The 19,953-nt window shown below is 45.3% G+C and overlaps 1 protein-coding gene across 9 annotated transcripts in view; it reads left to right on the forward strand.

Moving 5' to 3' along the window:
• Nucleotides 1-19,953, forward strand: part of LOC126482274 (protein held out wings) — a 423,674-nt gene that overhangs the window by 237,222 nt on the left and 166,499 nt on the right. The window lies entirely within an intron of this gene.

The raw sequence follows: 19,953 nt of genomic DNA on the forward strand, positions 1-19,953 counted from the left end.
ACAAGAGCTCGGTGCACCCCACTTGCCAACAGCGCTCGGCGGACCGATGGTCACCCGTCCAAGTGCTAGCCAAGCCCGACAGCGCTTAACTTCGGTGATCTGATGGGAACCGATGTTACCACTGTGACAAGGCGGATGGCCCACCTAGATAATGGTGACTGACATTTCCATAGTCCGTGGCCTGACTACCTTCTGCTACAGCGGCTTGCGTTGCTGAGCTGTGGAGCTGGATCCTAAGGACAATTTTGCTAGGAGAAGTAGATCACGCTGGAGATGACGGTTTGAGCCTCCCCACTCCTGAACTTAGGTTTGGTAAACGATAAGTTTATATTTGTGGTCAGTGGATTCGTCTGGGACAAAATGAGATACCATAATAAATTTAGAATATTGGTGTGTGTCACCGAAATGTTACAACGTGTTCAGACTGAATACTATGTCTTACGAAATAAGTGAAATATTCTGAAAACTCAATATTAAACAAGTAAACACTACGGAAACTACGCCACTGCAGTCTGAGAGTATAGATCGTTCCGAATGTGTCACAGTGCTGCCCAGGAAAAAATACATCGCTTTACTGTTGTGGTGAAATAATCATTTCTTGGATACTGTAACGCCGGCCGGGGTGGCCGTGCGGTTCTAGGCTCTACAGTCTGGAACCGGGCGACCGCTGCGGTCGCAGGTTCGAATCCTGCCTCGGGCATGGATGTGTGTGATGTCCTTAGGTTAGTTAGGTTTAATTAGTTCTAAGTTCTAGGCAACTGATGACCTCAGAAGTTAAGTCGCATAGTGCTCAGAGCCATTTGATACTGTAACGTATATTGTCATATTACACCATGTTGTAAACACGTTGTAGTCCAAAATTATTCAAAACAATCAAAAATTACCTGTATTTATCGAGGACATTCTGACAACTGCAATAAATAGCTTTCTTCATTCAGTTGCTGACACCTACTGGTTGTTGTTGTAGTTGTGCTCTTGAGACCAGAGACTGGTTTGATGCAGCTCTCCATGCTACTCTAACCTGTGCAAGCTTCTTCATCTCCCAGTACCTACTGCAACCTACATCCTTCTGAATATGTTTAGTGTATTCATCTCTTGGTCTTCCTCTACGATTTTTACCTTCCACGCTGCCCTCCAATACCAAATTGGTGATCCCTTGATGCCTCAGAATATGCCCTACCAACCGATCCCTTCTTCTAATCAAGCTGTGCCCCAAATTTATATTCTCTCCATTTATATTCAATACCTCCTCATTAGCTATGTGATCTACCCATCTAATCTTCAGCATTCTTCTGTAGCATCACATTTCGAAAGCTTCTATTCTCTTCTTGTCCAAACTATTTATCGTCCATGTTTCACTTCCATACATGGCTGCACTCCATACAAATACTTTCAGAAACGATTTACTGTTACTTGAATCTATATTCGATGTTAACAAATTTCTCTTCTTCAGAAACGCTTTCCTTGCCCTTGCCAGTCTACATTTTAAATCCTCTCTACTTCGACAATCATCAGTTATTTTGCTCCCCAAATAGCAAAACTCCTTTGCTATTTTAAGTGTCTCATTTGCTAATCTAATTCCCTCACCATCAACCGACTTAGACTACATTCCATTACCGTCGTTTTGCTTTTGTTGATGTTCATCTTATATCCTCCTTTCAAGACACTGTCCATTCCGTTCTGCTGCTCTTCCAGATCCTTTGCTGTCTCTGACAGAATTATAATGTCACCGGCGAACATCAAAGTTTTTATTTCGTCTCCACGGATTTTAATTCCTCTTCCGAATTTTTCTTTTGTTTCCTTTACCTACTGGTAACTTGCAGAAAGGAAATAGTGATGCTCTGAAAGCGCAATGTGTAAGATAAATGGTGGAATCAGCCACAGCGACTTCAGTTTATTCCCTGATCTGGAAAACACGAAATTTGGATTGGGGGGGGGGGGGGGTATACGCTACACAAGGAGCGAGGAGGACGGGAGAACAGAAGCAGGCGTCCGTGGCGCAGCTTTCGCGCTTTTCCCGCCGGCGCAGCGGCGTGTGGCAGTGAGTGTGAGTGTGTGCGCACTGGTTGCTCTGCTTTCGCCGGACGCCATCCCCCGGAAACGGCGCCGGACTGCGACTGCTCCGGCCGCGGCTGCGGTCCCCGTGCAGCAGGAAACCTGGCCACACCACGCGTTGCTCAACCTCCCGACCGCGGCCCCGCTTGCGACACTCCGGTATTGGTCCAGCAGGCGATTTCTGGACTCACGGTGGCGAGTAGAGGCCGTGCAACACAACAATATTGCAACCACTGGCGGCTGGTAGCGTAATTCATTAATACTTATCAAGTTACAACATGCAATCGACTTTATGATAAAGAAATACGTATTCTAATAACCTTTCTTAGTATTGGACTTGGAAGAGCACTTGAACGGAATGGACAGTGTCTTGAAAGGAGGGTATAAGATGAATATCAACAAAAGCAAAACGAGGATAATGGAATGTATTCGAAGTAAGTCGGGTGATGCTGAGGGAATTAGATTAGGAAATGAGACACTTAAAGTAGTAAAGGAGTTCTGCTATTTGGGGAGCAGAATAACTGATGATGGTCGAAGTAGAGAGGATATAAAATGTAGACTGACAGTGGCAAGGAAAGCTTTTCTGAAGAAGAGAAATTTGTTAACATCGAGTATAGATTTAAGTGTCAGGAAGTCGTTTCTGAAGGTATTTGTATGGAGTGTAGCCATGTATGGAAGTGAAACGTGGACGATAAATCGTTTGGACAAGAAGAGAATAGAAGCTTTCGAAATGTGGTGCTACAGAAGAATGCTGAAGATGGGTAGATCACATAACTAATGAGGAGGTATTGAATAGAATTGGGGAGAAGAGGAGCTTGTGGCAGAACTTGACTAGAAGGAGGGATCGGTTGGTAGGACATTATCTGAGACATGGAGGGATCACCGATTTAGTATTGGATGACGGCGTGGAGGGTAAAAATCGCAGGGGGAGACCAAGAGATGAATATACTAAGCAGTTTTAGAAGGATGTAGGCTGCAGTTGGTACTGGAAGATGAAGCTTGCACAGGATAGAGTAGCATGGAGAGCTGCATCAAACCAGTCTCGAGACTGAAGACCACAACAACAACAATAACCTTTGCTCTGTGACAACCAATATCACATACAGTTTAGTTAAACATTCAATCCCTGATACGGGAAGAATGGCGAATCAGCCCACAACAAGCAGGGCGTCGTAATTAAAATCGATCAGTTGAAATATGGCATGTTAAAACCTCGTGACCTAAAATGAAAGATCTAATAGTAAAACGAAAGGTAAAAAGGCCCAGCTAGCAACACTGAAAGCCCACAGTTAAGAAAACTCATTTCATTCCACGAAGCGGCGGACAGCAATTCTCCAACGACCTCGCTGAACAGGGGCACACTGTTAGGCAACGGCCGGCCGATGTGGCCGAGCGGTTCTAGCCGCTTCAGTCCGGAACCACGTCGCTGCTGCGGTCGCAGGTTCGAATCCTGCCTCGAGCATGGGTGGTTAGGTTTAAGTAGTTCTGAGTGTAGGGACAGATGACTTCAGATCTTTAGTCCCATAGTGCTTAGAGCCATTTGAACCATTTTGTTAGTCAACGTGCTCATGTGTGCCACGGAAGACACTACCGACCGGGAGAGCGTTGTGCTGACCACACGTCCCTCCTATCCGCATCTTCATTGAGGATGACACGGCGGTCGGATGGTCCCGATCGGCCAGTTGACACCCATGCAGCAGAGTAGCGCTCCTCTGCTGTCCTACGGCCTGACAGTCTTAACTCTCTACAGCACCGTGTGACTCCAAAGTCACAAATCAGTTTTGTTGTTTTCTGTATATGCAACTGAGTATAGGCCATTGTTGACCACTGTAACGTCAAAGTTACAATATGGAAGCACGTTTCAGTTGTTAGTGCCTTTTACCATGTCTTTGACCTTCTTCCATTTCTTATTCATAAAACCAATTTTTTGATCATAAGAAAAAAATTAAGACCCTAAAGGGTTAAACACCGATTAGATTCCGCCTACACGCAAGGAGGAGCTAGAGCTGTAGTGTAGTGCTGCTCAGGTAAATGAGTGTCAAAAGTCTGTGTACAGGTAAATTTTTAAAGCGCTCAGCAAAAGTGCGGAACTGGGAGGTCTTAGAGAGACTCTTTGCCGTTTTATTCACGCACGTGTCAATGTTGCATCTCTCCGTGATCACCCCACACCCAGCCGTGAAACAGGAGGGCTGAGTAGGGATGAACAGCTTTTGCTGCTTCGGATCACTTTCACATTTCGTCGAATGGTTTTGAACGGTCTCTAGTAGTTCCATCCTGCATACCACCGCAAAAATTGCGGTCGCACTACACTCCAAATGGGTCTGGTCTCATTCAGTGTGGCTGCAGCCCCACGGTTTCCTCAGAGAAGAGTTGAATCGTCCGAAAGGTGTCAGCAGTGTCGAAAGTTGTGAAGAACGTCCTCCTGCAGTTCATCGGCCTGCAAACTGTCTTCAACTGCGAATTGTGTCTCAATCAACACCCCAGTAAAAGGGGTGATCTCATTCCCGCCCTTTATGCCACCCACTGAGGCCTTCTCGTGCCTATTCTGAGCAGGACTCTGTCTGAAATATTTTCCTTGACCACCCACAACAAAACGGCATGACTTTCACGCTGGGTGTCGCAGTTCTGACGTATATCGCAAAGATTTGAAGCTGAAATTCTCGCATTTTAATCTATCTTGTTTAAATTGATCTAAATAATTTTGAAGAATGTGTTTGCAGAATTTTTGTTTTCACGATAATTTGTCTCACATTTTACTAGTATATATCACACCGTCTTTTGAATTTTCGCATTAATAAAGGCGAAATTACTTTGTTGTTCCAAAATACGAAAATGCGTCCGATCAATCGGAGGCATGCTTACTATTACTTCACTCTGCTGCAGTAACAATATTCCAAAGGTTTCACAATTTTTATTGACAACTGAGTTTCTATTAGTTTAGATTATTATTTTATAAATGAATCCAGAAGTAAACATAATAAGGAGTACTAGATTGTGTAATTAATAATAGAAATTTTAAGTGTGCCAAATATTTTGTAACTTCAGATGTTTCTAGACATAATTTTAACTGTATATTCACAACGAAAATAAAGTAATTACTTTTCATAAATTTCAGCTTGAAATATAACAAACTGTGTAAAAATTATATGAGCTAAATGGTTCAAATGGCTCAGAGAACTATGGGACTTAACTTCTGAGGTCATCAGTCCCCTAGTACTTAGAACTACTTAAACCTAACTAACCTAAGGACATCACACACATCCATGCCCGAGGCAAGATTCGACCCTGCGACCGTAGCGGTCGCGCGGTTCCAGACTGTAGCGCCTAGAACCGCTCGGCCATTCCGGCCGGCTTATATGAGCTGTTTCAGAAAAACAGCTGAGATAATATTGACCCGTCCAAAATTCGAAAAATATTTCTGATATCGACTACAATTGTTGAGGAAAAGTAATTTTAAGAGGAGGATGTCTCTTTACAACATGCTGTGTGACGTTGGGAAGAATTGTGGTAAAATTTGGTGTCAATGTGACATCATTAACGGACCTTATACCCCACATGAATGTCTGATCTCTGACCTTTTCTTCGCATGTGTCAACACGTCTTGGTTTGAAGCGCCATGGAGCCCGAGGCTGACGCCACAGGTCACCACATTTTTGCACAATTACAGAGGAGTGTTGTAGGTAGCCAAATTTCTACTTGGAAGACATATATGGGGTTTCAAAAAATGGTCTTTAATTGTGTTGCACACCGTGTAAACGTTTTTTTTCTTTTTTTTCTTCCTGGAATGCCCTCTTTGCCTGTGTCATTCTGCTTCTTATGTCGTACTTGCTGAGTTCTTCATGTGTTATTTTGCTTCCTATTTCTACATCGCACTATACTACTTCTACCTTCTTCTACATCATGGTCCCCAGTTTAGATTTTAAGTTTATCGCTAGTCTCGTGCCATCTCTTCGGTTTACCCTGCGCATAGTGTGTTGATTCCGTTAAAAAGCTCTTGCAATTCATCACAATCATTTTCTATCCTTCCAAATATTGCCGACATTGTCACAAAACAACTGTCTTCTCACGCGACGGTAGTTGTCGTAATATATAAAATTGCAGCAATACAGTAGCGCTAAAAGTGTCCGTATTTCGGGCAGTGTGTCAGTCCTCGGCCCTGTAGTGCATCCATTACGTTCCCAGCAGTGTGTTTCGGACGCGGCGCCATTGCGGCAACTACTGTAGTGGCCGTGGAGAAAGGCAGTGCGCGCCCGCTTGGCGCAGTGTTGCTGGCTAATTGCCCTAATTGGACTAACTCGTATTGATAGGGGCCCTCCAGGCTGCTCCGGCGAATCGCCACGTGCGACTCACGACCGGCTGGCTCTTTTGGGCGCCGGAGGAAGGGAACCATCGGTCGCAGTTTTCGACAACACTCATTATCTTTCTAAACGGCACAACTTTCAAGAAGAGGGTTTTCAGACCTGCTCGCAGTCCAATAAGTACCGTGAACAGAGTGGTCCGTTTAGGGCAGACAAGCGAGTTCCTTCATCTACATCTACATTTATACTCCGCAAGCCAGCCAACGGTGTGTGGCGGAGGGCACTTTATGTGCCACTGTCATTACCTCCCTTTTCTGTTCCAGTCGCGTATGGTTCGCGGGAAGAACGACTGTCTGAAAGCCTCCGTGCGCGCTCGAATCTCTCTAATTTTACATTCGTGATCTCCTCGGGAGGTATAAGTAGGGGGAAGCAATATATTCGATACCTCATCCAGAAACGCACCCTCTCGAAACCTGGACAGCAAGCTACACCGCGATGCAGAGCGCCTCTCTTGCAGAGTCTGCCACTTTGCTAAACATCTCCGTAACGCTATCACGCTTACCAAATAACCCTGTGACGAAACGCGCCGCTCTTCTTTGGATCTTCTCTATCTCCTCCGTCAATCCGACCTGGTACGGATCCCACACTGATGAGCAATACTCAAGTATAGGTCGAACGAGTGTTTTGTAAGCCACCTCCTTTGTTGATGGACTATGTTTTCTAAGCACTCTCCCAATGAATCTCAACCTGGTACCCGCCTTACCAACAATTAATTTTATATGATCATCCACTTCAAATCGTTCCGCACGCATACTCTGATATTTTACAGAAGTAACTGCTACAAGTGTTTGTTCCGCTATCATATAATCATACAATAAAGGATCCTTCTTTCTATGTATTCGCAATACACTATATTTATCTATGTTAAGGGTCAGTTGCCACTCCCTGCACCAAGTGCCTATCCGCTGCACATCTTCCTGCATTTCGCTACAATTTTCTAATGCTGCAACTTCTCTGTATACTACAGCATCATCCGCGAAAAGCCGCATGGAACTTCCGACAATATCTACTAGGTCATTTATATATATTGAGAAAAGCAATGGTCCCATAACACTTCCCTGTGGCACGCCAGAGGTTACTTTAACGTCTGTAGACGTCTCTCCATTCAGAATAACATGCTGTGTTCTGTTTGCTAAAAACTCTTCAGTCCAGCCACACAGCTGGTCTGACATTCCGTGGCCTCTTACTTTATCAGGCGACAGTGGGGAACTGTATCGAACGCCTTCCGGAAGTCAAGGAAAAGGCATCCACCTGGGAGCCTGTATCTAATATTTTCTGGGTCTAATGAACAAATAAAGCGAGTTGGATTTCACACGATCGCTGTCTCCGGAATCTATGTTGCTTCCTACAGAGTAGATTCTGGGTTTCCAGAAACGACATTATACGCGAGCAAAAAACGTGTTCTAAAATTCTACAACAGATCGACGTCAGAGATATAGGTCTATAGTTTTGCGCATCTGCTCGACGACCCTTCTTGAAGACTGGGACTACGTGTGCTCTTTTCCAATCATTTGGAACCTTCCGTTCCTCTAGAGACTTGCAGTGCACGGCTGTTAGAAGGGGTCATTCAAGCAACTCTAACATAGTTTCTGCACGTTGGCAGTGGCGGACAGCCCTGAGACAAAATCTTCACTTCTGATGGGAGACGTGGTATAACAAGTAATTTTAGAACTTTCAGCATTGCAGCGCATCAGCAGTCGTATCGAAATAATTATGAAAAATCTGCCTCGCTTGCGCAAACTACCTGGTATTTACCTAGGTTTCAGCGTGGATAACCACGCCTTCTTCAGAACAAATATAAAACAGCTTGTCTAAATAGGCATAGTCAAAGGCTAAAATCGACACCTATAGCGGCAAGACCCCATAAATTTTTTTTTACAAATATACGGTACATATGTACCGTACTTGAGTTACTTATCTCAACCCGGTGTGTGCTGCCTCGCCTCAGCCAACGTACGATGGTCACAGGATGGGGAGAGCCTTGTACCATCATCGTTGGCTGGGGCGAGGCAGCACACACAGGGTTGAGATAAGTAACATTGACTTGGTACATATGTACCGTATATTTGTAAAGAATTTTTATGGGGTCTTGCCGCTATAGGTGTCGATTTTAGCCTTTGACTATGCCTATTTAGGCAAGCTGTTTTATGTTTGTTCTGAAGAAGCCGTGGTTATCCACGCTGAAACCTAGGTAACACCAGGTAGTTTGTGCAATCGAGGCGGATTTTTCTTAATTATTCCAAGTGATTTTTAAACAAAAAAGGTTGACCAGCTGTCCTGGCCGAGTCTTGGACCTCTATTAGCGTGATGGGACTAACTTTAGTTTACAGCAAGCTGTTGCTATGGATGGAGGATCCAGAAAGAGAAACCTTCAAGTAAAAATTGATAGCGTGGCAATTGAAAATGAAAATTATGGTTTCTGCTCGAATTGTGCGTCTTCTCAAGAAAATGCTTCGTTTTATGCGTGTTTTACGTGCAACACACACTGGCATGAGAAGTTATTGGTAAAAACGACGCGACGCCTACATGGGGAATAACAATCTGCCGGTGATGTGTATGCGTAGTACAGCACGAGAGAGGACGGAGGGTTCAGTCTGTATGTGAGTAGCGACTGGTCTGCCACTGTAGCTTTTGGGTGGTTTTCTGCAGATCTGTGGGCTAGGACTCACCCGAGATACACACCATGTGGACAGTTAAAATGGTTCAAATGGCTCTGACAAGGGAACCTCCCCATCTCACCTCCCACAGATTTAGTTATAAGTTGGCACAGTGGATAGGCCTTGAAAAACTGAACACAGATCAATCGAGAAAACAGGAAGAAGTTGTGTGGAACTATGAAAAAAATAAGCAAAATATAAAAACTGGGTAGTCCATGCGCAAGATAGGCAACATCAAGGATAGTGTGAGCTCAGGAGCCCCGTGATCCGGTGGTTAGCGTGAGCAGGTGCGGAGCGGGAGGTCGTTGGTTCAAGTCTTCCCTCGAGTGAAAAGTTTACTTTTTCATTTTCAGACAATTACTATCCGTCCGTCCGATGGATTTGACGATCTACACACGGAAAAATTTGAAAACGTTAAAAACATATGTTTTGACAGAGCACAGGGAAAACTGTGAGACTGTGAAACTGTTGCATTCATTTGTTGCAGTTTATGTGACAAACTCTTATGTTTTCATCACATTTTTTGGAGTGATTATCACATCCACAAGAAAACCTAAATCGGGCAAGGTAGAAGAATCTTTTTACCCATTCGCCAAGTGTACAAGTTAGGTGAGTCGACAACATATTCCTGTCATGTGACTCACATGCCGTCACCAGTGTCGTATAGAATATATCACACCTGTTTTCCTGTGGAGGAATCGGTTGACCTATGACCTTGCGATCAAATGTTGTCGGTTCCCATTGAGAGGCACGTCCTTTCGGCGACTAATAGCACGGTTTTGCGGTGCGATCGCAAAACACACACTAAACTTATTACAGTGAACAGAGACCTCAATGAACGAACGGACAGATCATAACTTTGCGAAAATAAAGAAAGTAAACTTTTCAGTCGAGAGAAGACTTGAACCAAGGACCTCTCGTTCTGCAGCTGCTCACGCTAACCACGGGACCACGGCGCTCCTGAGCTCACACTCTCCTTGATGTTGCGTATCTTGCGCATGGACTACTCAGTTTGTATATTTTGCTTATTTTTTCTTAGTTCCATACAACTTCTTCCTGTTTTCTCGATTGATCTGTGTTCAGATTTTCAAGGCCTATCCACTGTGCCACCTTATAACTAAATCTGAGGGGGGTGCGATGGGAAGGTTCTCTTGCGAGCACTATGGGACTTAACATCTGAGGTCATCAATCTCCTAGACTTAGAACTACTTAAACCTAACTAACCTAAGGACATCACACACATCCATGCCCGAGGCAGGATTCGAACCTGCGACCGTAGCGTTTGCGCGGTCAGACTGTAGCGCCTAGAACCGCTCGTCCACTCCGGCCGGCTGACAGTTAAAACATTTAAAAAAACAACAATACTGACTTGATGGGATTCATATAGAGATGGCGGGGTTATCACGCCACTTTACATACCTGGAACAAGCATCAAGAGCACAGCCAAAAACCATTTTGCGCAATGCTCAGAATCGACTGTCTGATAAAAATAATCTTCTGGTGGATTTTTTTTTTTCAGTGAATTCTCTAATCTACCTACAGATAACAAAGTTTGACACGAAGTTATGTATTAGTAAGCATAATTTCTAGTAAGGTGATCCAGTACGCCGTAATGGGCTACTTCTATACATTTCTCAGCCCGCGAACCACAAGCGGCAGCCATCTTGCAACATCCGCGTTAGAGGATATTGAAACGTCTGTTTTAGTGGTTTATACTGTCACCACACGCAATACCAGATAGCTAGAATCACCACAGTGAGCATTTAGTTAGTGAAGTAATGACCCATGGGACATGGCTTTCGTTACTGAAAATGCAACTTGCAGTTCACTGAATCAACTCGTGCCTGGTTAAAATCACTCACTCGTCAGTTTCCCTCACGATTTTCTTACAGAAAATAGCGTCGATCGACGTCATGATTCAGAAATACGTGGCTTAGTAGTACGAAAACGTCAACGAGTCTTGTTTACTGATATGCAAACAAACAAAGAGACTCGAGACACTTTATAGAACGCCTAAAGGGAGAAACAATTTTACCTACGGACATCATGGTCAGCTTTGACGTGAAATCACTATTTACGAACGTGCCAGTAGATGAAACTGTCCACATCCTTCAGGAGCATGTCCCGCCAGACATATGCGACTTTGTTGAGTTGTGCATGACTGCAACGTACTTCAAATGGCAAGGAAAATACTACGAGCAGAGAGACGGCGTAGCTATGGGGTCTCTCCTATCTCCGCTGGCAGGCGGCATATTCATGTAAGCCTTTGAAGCAACGGCCCTCGGTTCAGCTCCTTTACGACCACGTTGCTGGTTTAGATACGTGGACGACACGTTCGCTATATGGCCTCATGGTGAAGCGGAGCCACACAAGTTCCACGAATAATTGAACAGTATGCACGGGAAGATACAGTTCACGCTGGAAGTAGAAAAGAATGGTGCTATCCCATTTCTAGACGTCGAAGTGTACAGGAGAACGGAGGGCACACTGGGGCACAGAGTACAGGGTTATTACAAATGATTGAAGCGATTTCACAGCTCTACAATAACTTTATTATTTGAGATATTTTCACAATGCTTTGCACACATACAAAAACTCAAAGTTTTTTTTAGGCCTTCACAAATGTTCGATATGTTCCCCTTAAGTGATTCGGCAGACATCAAGCCGATAATCAAGTTCCTCCCACACTCGGCGCAGCATGTCCCCATCAATGAGTTCGAAAGCATCGTTGATGCGAGCTCGCAGTTCTGGCACGTTTCTTGGTAGAGGAGGTTTAAACACTGAATCTTTCACATAACCCCACAGAAAGAAATCGCATGGGGTTAAGTCGGGAGAGCGTGGAGGCCATGACATGAATTGCTGATCATGATCTCCACCACGACCGATCCATCGGTTTTCCAATCTCCTGTTTAAGAAATGCCGAACATCTTGATGGAAGTGCGGTGGAGCGCCATCCTGTTGAAAGATGAAGTCGGCGCTGTCGGTCTCCAGTTGTGGCATGAGCCAATTTTCCAGCATGCCCAGATACACGCGTCCTGTAACGTTTTTTTCGCAGAAGAAAAAGGGGCCGTAAACTTTAAACCGTGAGATTGCGTAAAATACGTTAACTTTTGGTGAATTGCGAATTTGCTGCACGAATGCGTGAGGATTCTCTACCGCCCAGATTCGTACATTCTGTCTGTTCACTTCACCATTAAGAAAAAATGTTGCTTCTTCACTGAAAACAAGTTTCACACTGAACGCATCCTCTTCCATGAGCTGTTGCAACCGCGCCGAAAATTCAAAGCGTTTGACTTTGTCATTGGGTGTCAGGGCTTGTAGCAATTGTAAACGGTAAGGCTTCTGCTTTAGCCTTTTCCGTAAGATTTTCCAAACCGTCGGCTGTGGTACGTTTAGCTCCCTGCTTGCTTTATTCGTCGACTTCCGCGGGCTACGCGTGAAACTTGCCCGCACGCGTTCAACCGTTTCTTCGCTCACTGCAGGCCGACCCGTTGATTTCCCCTTACAGAGGCACACAGAAGCTTTAAACTGCACGTACCATCGCCGAATGGAGTTAGCAGTTGGTGGATCTTTGTTGAACTTCGTCCTGAAGTGTCGTTGCACTGTTATGACTGATTGATGTGAGTGCATTTGAATCACGACATACGGTTTCTCGGCTCCTGTCGGCATTTTGTCTCACTGCGCTCTCGATCGCTCTGGCGGCAGAAACCTGAAGTGCGGCTTCAGCCGAACAAAACTTTGAGTTTTTCTAGATATCTGTAGTGTGTCGTGACCATATGTCAATGAATGGAGCTACAGTGAATTTATGAAATCGCTTCAATCATTTGTAATAGCCCTGTATATTGTAAGCCTACACATACTGACAGGAATCTACACGCCCAGTCCTACCACCACCCAGCACAGAAGAACTGTCATCCGCTCTTTTGCAATCCGTGCGCAGCGCCTAAGTGATGCTCAAAACATCACACCTGAGCTTAAAAGGTTACGCAGAACGTTTTTAGCCAATGGCTACAGCCATAAGTCGATAAACACAGCCTTGTCGACCAACACAAGCAAGAAAGATAAGCAGGAAATAGACAAACTGCAGCCAACAGTACGCTTACCCTATGTGAAAAACGTTACTGACCGAATAGGCAAACACCTTCGCCGCGTTGGAGTGCAGCATGTCTTCTATAGTGGACGTAGGATCCAGGACGTGCTAGGCTCCACCAAGGACAAGGTGGATGCATTACACACTGCAGGCGTTTACAAGGTGGAATGCGAATGTGGAGAGGCATACATCGGCGAGACTGGTAGGCCAATAGCAACGCGTATTCGGGAGCACGAGCGTTACATTCGTCCAGGGCAACACAACAAATCCGCAGTGGCAGAACATCACCATGACTGCGGAAAAGAAATAATATTCAGCGAAGCCTGTGTGTTGGCCAAGCAGCCAATTATGACGAAACGCAAAATCAGAGAGGCCATCGAAATACTCAAACACCCTAACAACATGAACAGGGAGGATGGACTCAGGCTTGCCCCATCTTGGCTGCCAGCAATCAGAGCCCAACAGGCCGCACTGTCAACACGACGCACGAGCACTACCGGAGAGTAACTGCCGCCGCGCGGCCGACGTCCAGCAGTTGGTAAACAGCAGCAAACTTCTCATTCGACGGTGGCCACCAATCATGGCACATAACACAAGAGCAAATAGACAACAGAGGTCACGTTCTCCCTCCACCGCAATAACCTATTAAAATAAAGTTCCCTCTCCTTCTTCCTTAAGTGACCAATAAACCAACTACCTTTTTAAAATTATGACGTAATGGCATGCGCAGTGAACACTAACAACAAAATATAAAGGACACTGCATAGCTAGAACGCACCATTAGACCCAGAAGAAGGCCGCTGTAATCGTGGCCGAAACGTTGGCTTTTCTATAGCAGCAGTAATTTTTACACTATGACGCGGTACCAAACCCAGAAAACTTTTATGTCGACTAACAAAAAGCTTTTTGAAAATTGACGGACGTTGACACTCTTATCAGTTATAACAAACAACATTGTCCTTAGTGACAGCTACTGACTCGAACCGCGCCTAGAATACTCCCCCGTATTTTTCCTGTTCACTTGCCTGTATTCGGCAGTCGATAGCGTTGTAATTGGAAATTCGTGGTAAGGCCTTGTGGGACCAAACTGCTGAGGCCACCGGTCCCTAAGCTTACGCACTACTTAATCTAACTTAAACTAACTTATGCTATGGACGACACACACACACACACACACACACACACACACACACACACACACACACACGGGAGGACTCGAACCTCCGACGGGGCGAGCCGCGCGGACCGTGACAAGGCGCCCTAGACCGTGCGGCTACCCCTCGCGGCGATAGCGTTGTCAGTTGTTCATAAAGTAATAAGTCTATTGCGAGCTCAAATTGCGAAACTATTATTTATGCACTAATTTTTCATTCAGTCCTTATATAAATGACGTTCGACTTATCTTATAAATGATTAATAAACCTTAGTATCATTTGTGCCAGGATTAAGGGTATTCCTCATTCTATCACGTTGTGTGTGATCTTAGTTTCTTTCGCTGATCAATGTGTTCCGGTTGGCACCTGCAGATCCGTGGCGGGGAACGGTAGTACAGTGGTTTCGACAGCGACCATGTCTTTGACTGACTGTATAACAAAGGACGTTCGCTGACGATTAAACGCTACAACATGAATAACACAGTCAAAAGGTGCTGCAAATCAGCAGAGATTAGCAGCATCAAACGGAACATATAATCAATTAGTGAACTACTCTATTTCTGATGATGATGATAACCAGAATACGTTAATTGTATAAGCTGAATCAACAAATTTAGATCGTGACTGAATAAGATTGCCGACCTCATTTAGGATTTTAATGCTAAATTTGTGAGGAACACCATTAAGTAATGAATTTTGTTTTTTAAATTATACACTTTTAGTCAGGGTAAGAAATTAATAAAGTGACATTTTAGGCGTCATTGTTGTATTCCAGTGGTCCTGACGCTTTCCCAGTAGACTGCAATTACAGTGACTGAACAGCTTTCTGTGGGCAGTACCACGTGGCTGTGGTACACGGACAGTTACTGGTGTATCTACTGGGGAGGGGGATCTTCCTGGGAATGCTCGCAGCCTTCTGACTCAACCAAAACGACGCGCCGAGCTGCTGCTGTTATTGATACCTGTCAAAAAACATGTTCCACTTCTCTGTCTGTTCTGAGCCGCTGACCGCCTTCTGGCTTATGTCGCGCGACTGCGCCTCGAAACACAAAGTACTCCTCTGTCCTGTCCAGACTGCGGCCGGTGAGTTATCAACTCGTATAAGCACTCTGTGTAGTAGCGCGTGAGAACAGAGGCGGCCGAAGTAAAGCGCCAGGAAAGCGTCCTTTAGGGTATTGTGTATTTAGGTTAATGTGCGGAACAAAGCACTGTCTTGTTTTCCTGAGCCACATCTTAACAACATGTTGCTAAGGGATTCGAGAACGGTACTTCAGGAGAAGACATCTTCCAATTCGTCTTCACTGTGGCGGCGAAAAAAATTACTATGAAATTGTAGTAATATTAGGTTGGTGTGTAAGTTCGTAGTGTTTTCCCTTAGTTTAATAAACACGAAAGACACATATAACAGATACTTCAGTCATCAATAATGTGTTCTCCTTCGCTGTTATCAACACTGTGCCAATGGTGGTGTAACCGCTCGATTTCGCGACTGTAGAAATCACATGGTATTGAGACGAAGCGCATTTTCGTTCGGAAAGGTAGTTCCTTGAAAGTCGTTCGATGTTGTTGTGGTCTTCAGTTCTGAGACTGGTTTGATGCAGCTCTCCATGCTACTCTATCCCGTGTAAGCATCTTCATCTCCCAGTACCTACTGCAACCTACATCCTTCTGAATCTATTTAGTGTATTCATCTCTCGGTCTCCCTCTACGATTTTTACCCTCCACTCTGCCCTCCAATATTAAATTGGTGATCCCTTGATGCCTCAGAATATTCCCTACCAACAGATCACTTCTTCTAGTCAAGTTGTGCCACAAATTTCTCTTCTCTCCAATTCTATTCCTGCTCATTAGTTATGTGATCTACCCATACAATCTTCAGCATTCTTCTGTAGCACCACATTTCGAAAGCTTCTCTTCTCGTTTTGACTGAACTATTTAGCGTCCATATTTCACTTCCATACAAGGCTACACTCCATACAGATACTTTGAGACGACTTTTCTCTTCTGCAGAAATGCTTTCCTTGCCATTGCCAGTCTACATTTTATATCCTCTCTACTTCGACCATCATCAGTTATTTTGCTCCCCAAATAGCAAAACTCCTTTACTACTTTAAGCGTCTCATTTCTTAATCTAATACCCTCAGCATCACCCGATTTAATTCGACTACATTCCATTATCCTCGTTTTGCTTTTGTTGATGTTCATCTTATATCCTCCTTTCAAGACACTGTCCATTCCTTTCAGTTGCTCTTCCAGGTACTTTGCTGTCTCTGACAGAATAAAAATGTCATCGGCGAACATCAAAGTTTTTATTTCTTCTCCATGGATTTTAAATCCTACTCCGAATTTTTCTTTTGCTGAAGCAAGCAGTCGTTCGATAGAGAGTGAAAAAGGTGAAAATCTGAGTGTGAGTGTGCAAGATCAGGTGACTAAAGTGAGTGCTTAATGTCTTCTCAACCCAATTCCTGCATAGCGTATTTTGGCAGTGTAGCAGAACGCGGGGCCTTACAGTGAAGTAGCATCACTTAACACAGCCTTCTTGGTCGTTGTTCTTGGATTGCGTCTGCCAGGCGTCTCAGTTGTCAACAGTAATTGTCGACAGTGATGGTTACACCTCGAGGAAGCGATTCGCAGTACACCACACCGTCACTGTTCCATCAGATGCGTAACGTATTTAGCCGGCCGTGGTGGCCGAGCGGTTCTAGGCGCTCAGTCCGGAACCACGCGACTGCTACGGTCGCAGGTTCGAATCCTGCCTCGGGGATGAATGTGTGTGATGTCCTTAGGTTAGTTAGGTTTAAGTAGTTCTAAGTTGTAGGGGACTGATGACCTCAGATGTGAAGTCCCATAGTGCTCACAGCCATTTGAGCCATTTTTTCGTAACGTATTTCGTTGGAGCGCTCTGGTCTTTGTGCGGGGAGTTGCTGCTATGTTTGGGCTCAACTATTCCTTTATTTTCCTTGTGTTAGCGTAAAGACGCCATTTCTCGTCACCAGTAACGACACAGGATAGGAATGGTCGGTGTTGTTCACGAGCCGATAGGTGACGAGCAAGCAAAGGTGCACATATGGGCACCACCCGCTGATTTTTGTGATTTTGGCGTGGAGCATGCGGTACCCATATGTCAAAACGATCCTCCTTAAAAAGAGGAAACCATTTTCTTGCCGTAATTTGCCCAGTGGCATTACTCCATACACGGCGCTAATGTACCTGGCAGCCTCCGCAGCTGTCAGCCCTCTGTTGAAACCAAACAGAAGTGTGGGCCGGAAAGTTTGATTGCTTCACTTGGCACTCCACTTTCTAGCGTCCACAGCTTCACTCATTATCTTAAAATGACAAATAGCGAAATAGAACAACAAATGAAAAATGACACTCGATAAACAAACGAATAGCAACTGGAATATCAACACGGAAAATAAAAACTCTACGCACTTACGCACCAACCTAATAATACAATAAAAGATAAATTCTTTTTAGACATTTTAATTATGGAAAACGGAAAGGCTTCGTTCAGTACACATTATGTGGAACCATCCTGACACTTTCAAATAACTTCCGGGATTTCAGCCAGGTAACTCTTTCAGCGACCGCCGATATTTCGGCGGGAGAACACCCCGCCATTTTCAAGGCAAACTGCAACGGACAGGCGGCGTACATGCAAATTTAAAACCTCGGTTCTCGGACTGATGCAGGAAAGATAACACACACACACACACACACACACACACACACACACACACACACACACACACACACTGAACACTTATGCCACCAAAGATGACCAAAGTCAGAGCTATCGATAGTGAAACTATGAATTCGCTGGTGAGGTAGCATTGACTCTGTCCCTCTGTTTTTTGACAAGGGAGAGAGCCGGATTACAAACAGAGTCTAAACAAAATCTCCATCCCTGTTAACGAGGTTGCTTGCTAATTAAATCTCAACTGCCTCCTTAATAACACCGTCCCAATAGCTGGACGTGGATGCCAAAATCTCGGTGTTACGTAACATGCTTTTGAATTCTGTTAAGAATGACATTGTGAGGCGGGTGTATATCGCATTCCTGGTAGCTGCGGCATGGCATATATTGGTCAAACTATCAGGACCATGGAGGATCGATGTACTGAGCATAAATGGCATACACGATTACAGCAGCCAAGTAGATCTGCTATTGCCTAACATTTCTTGGATACTGGTCATCCCATGTTATATAATAACACCGAGATATTGGCATCCACGTCCAGCTATTGGGACCGTGTTATTAAGGAGGCAGTTGAGATTAAATCAGCAGGCAACCTCATTAACAGGGATGGAGGTTTTTGTTTAAACTCTGTTTGACACCGGGTCTCTCCCTTGTCAAACAACAGAAGGGCAGAGTTAGCGCTACCTCACCTGCGAATTCGTAGTCTCACTATCGATAGCTCTGACTTTGGCCATCTTTGGTGGCACTAGTGTGTGTGTGTGTGTGTGTGTGTGTGTGTGTGTGTGTGTGTGTGTGTGTGTGTGTCCCTGCATCTGTCCGAGAACCGAGGTTTTAAATTTGCATGTACGCCGCCTGTCCGTTGCAGTTTGCCTTGAAAATGGCGGGGTGTTCTCCCGCCGAAATATCGGCGGTCGCTGAAAGTGTTACCTGGCTGAATTCCCGGAAGTTGAAACTTCCTAGCAGATTAAAACTGTGCGCGCGACCGAGACTCGAACTCGGGACCTTTGCCTTTCGCGGACAAGTGCTCTACCAACTGAGCTACCCAAGCACGACTCACGCCGCGTCCTCACAGCTTTACTTCCGCCAGTACCTCGTCTCCTACCTTCCGAACTTTACAGAAGCTCTCCTGCGAACCCAGCAGAACTAGCACTCTTGAAAGAAAGGATATTGCGGAGACATGGCTTAGCCACAGCCTGGGGGATGTTTCCATAATGAGATTTTCACTCTGCAGCGGAGTGCGCGCTGATATGAAACTTCCTGGCAGATTAAAGGGCTGTGAGGACGGGGCGTGAGTCGTGCTTGGGGAGCTCAGTTGGTAGAGCACTTGCCCGCGAAAGGCAAAGGTCCCGAGTTCGAGTCTCGGTCCGGCACACAGTTTTAATTTGCCAGGAAGTTTCATATCAGCGCACACTCCGCTGCAGAGTGAAAATCTCATTCTGTTCACGGAAGTTATCTGCAAGTTGTATACGCCAGGAGACATTCAGGCGTCACATCCTGACACTGACTTAGAATGAAGTGAGAAACCGCAAATCAGGCAACAGGAATGGGAAGGGGGGGATACACGCATTCAACTTCCACACCGAACAAAGCTGCCGGGAGCGAATCATAAAGTCGAATTGATAGACGTGAACGGAGGGGCCTGACCTTAGAGCCAGCAGTTGCCACAGCACTGAAGAAGTGTACATCTGTGACAGTAGAGTTGTGTAGTGTCGACAGTTGTTGCACCAGAGAGCTGTTGCACCGTGCCGCTAGAGAGAGCTGCCGGCCGGCCAGAAGGGGTCGCCCGGACGCGAACCTTGCGGGCTGCTTAGCGTGCGGGGTTCCCACGCCACGCGCCGGTAAGGATCCACGCCTTTCACCGTCGCCAGACTAAGCACAGCCCAGTGCGCGGACAGGACAATGCCGCCTGCGACCTCTCACCGCATTATGCCGCCACGCT

This window comes from Schistocerca serialis, chromosome 1, assembly GCF_023864345.2.
Source record: "Schistocerca serialis cubense isolate TAMUIC-IGC-003099 chromosome 1, iqSchSeri2.2, whole genome shotgun sequence".
NCBI classification, from domain to species: domain Eukaryota; kingdom Metazoa; phylum Arthropoda; class Insecta; order Orthoptera; family Acrididae; genus Schistocerca; species Schistocerca serialis.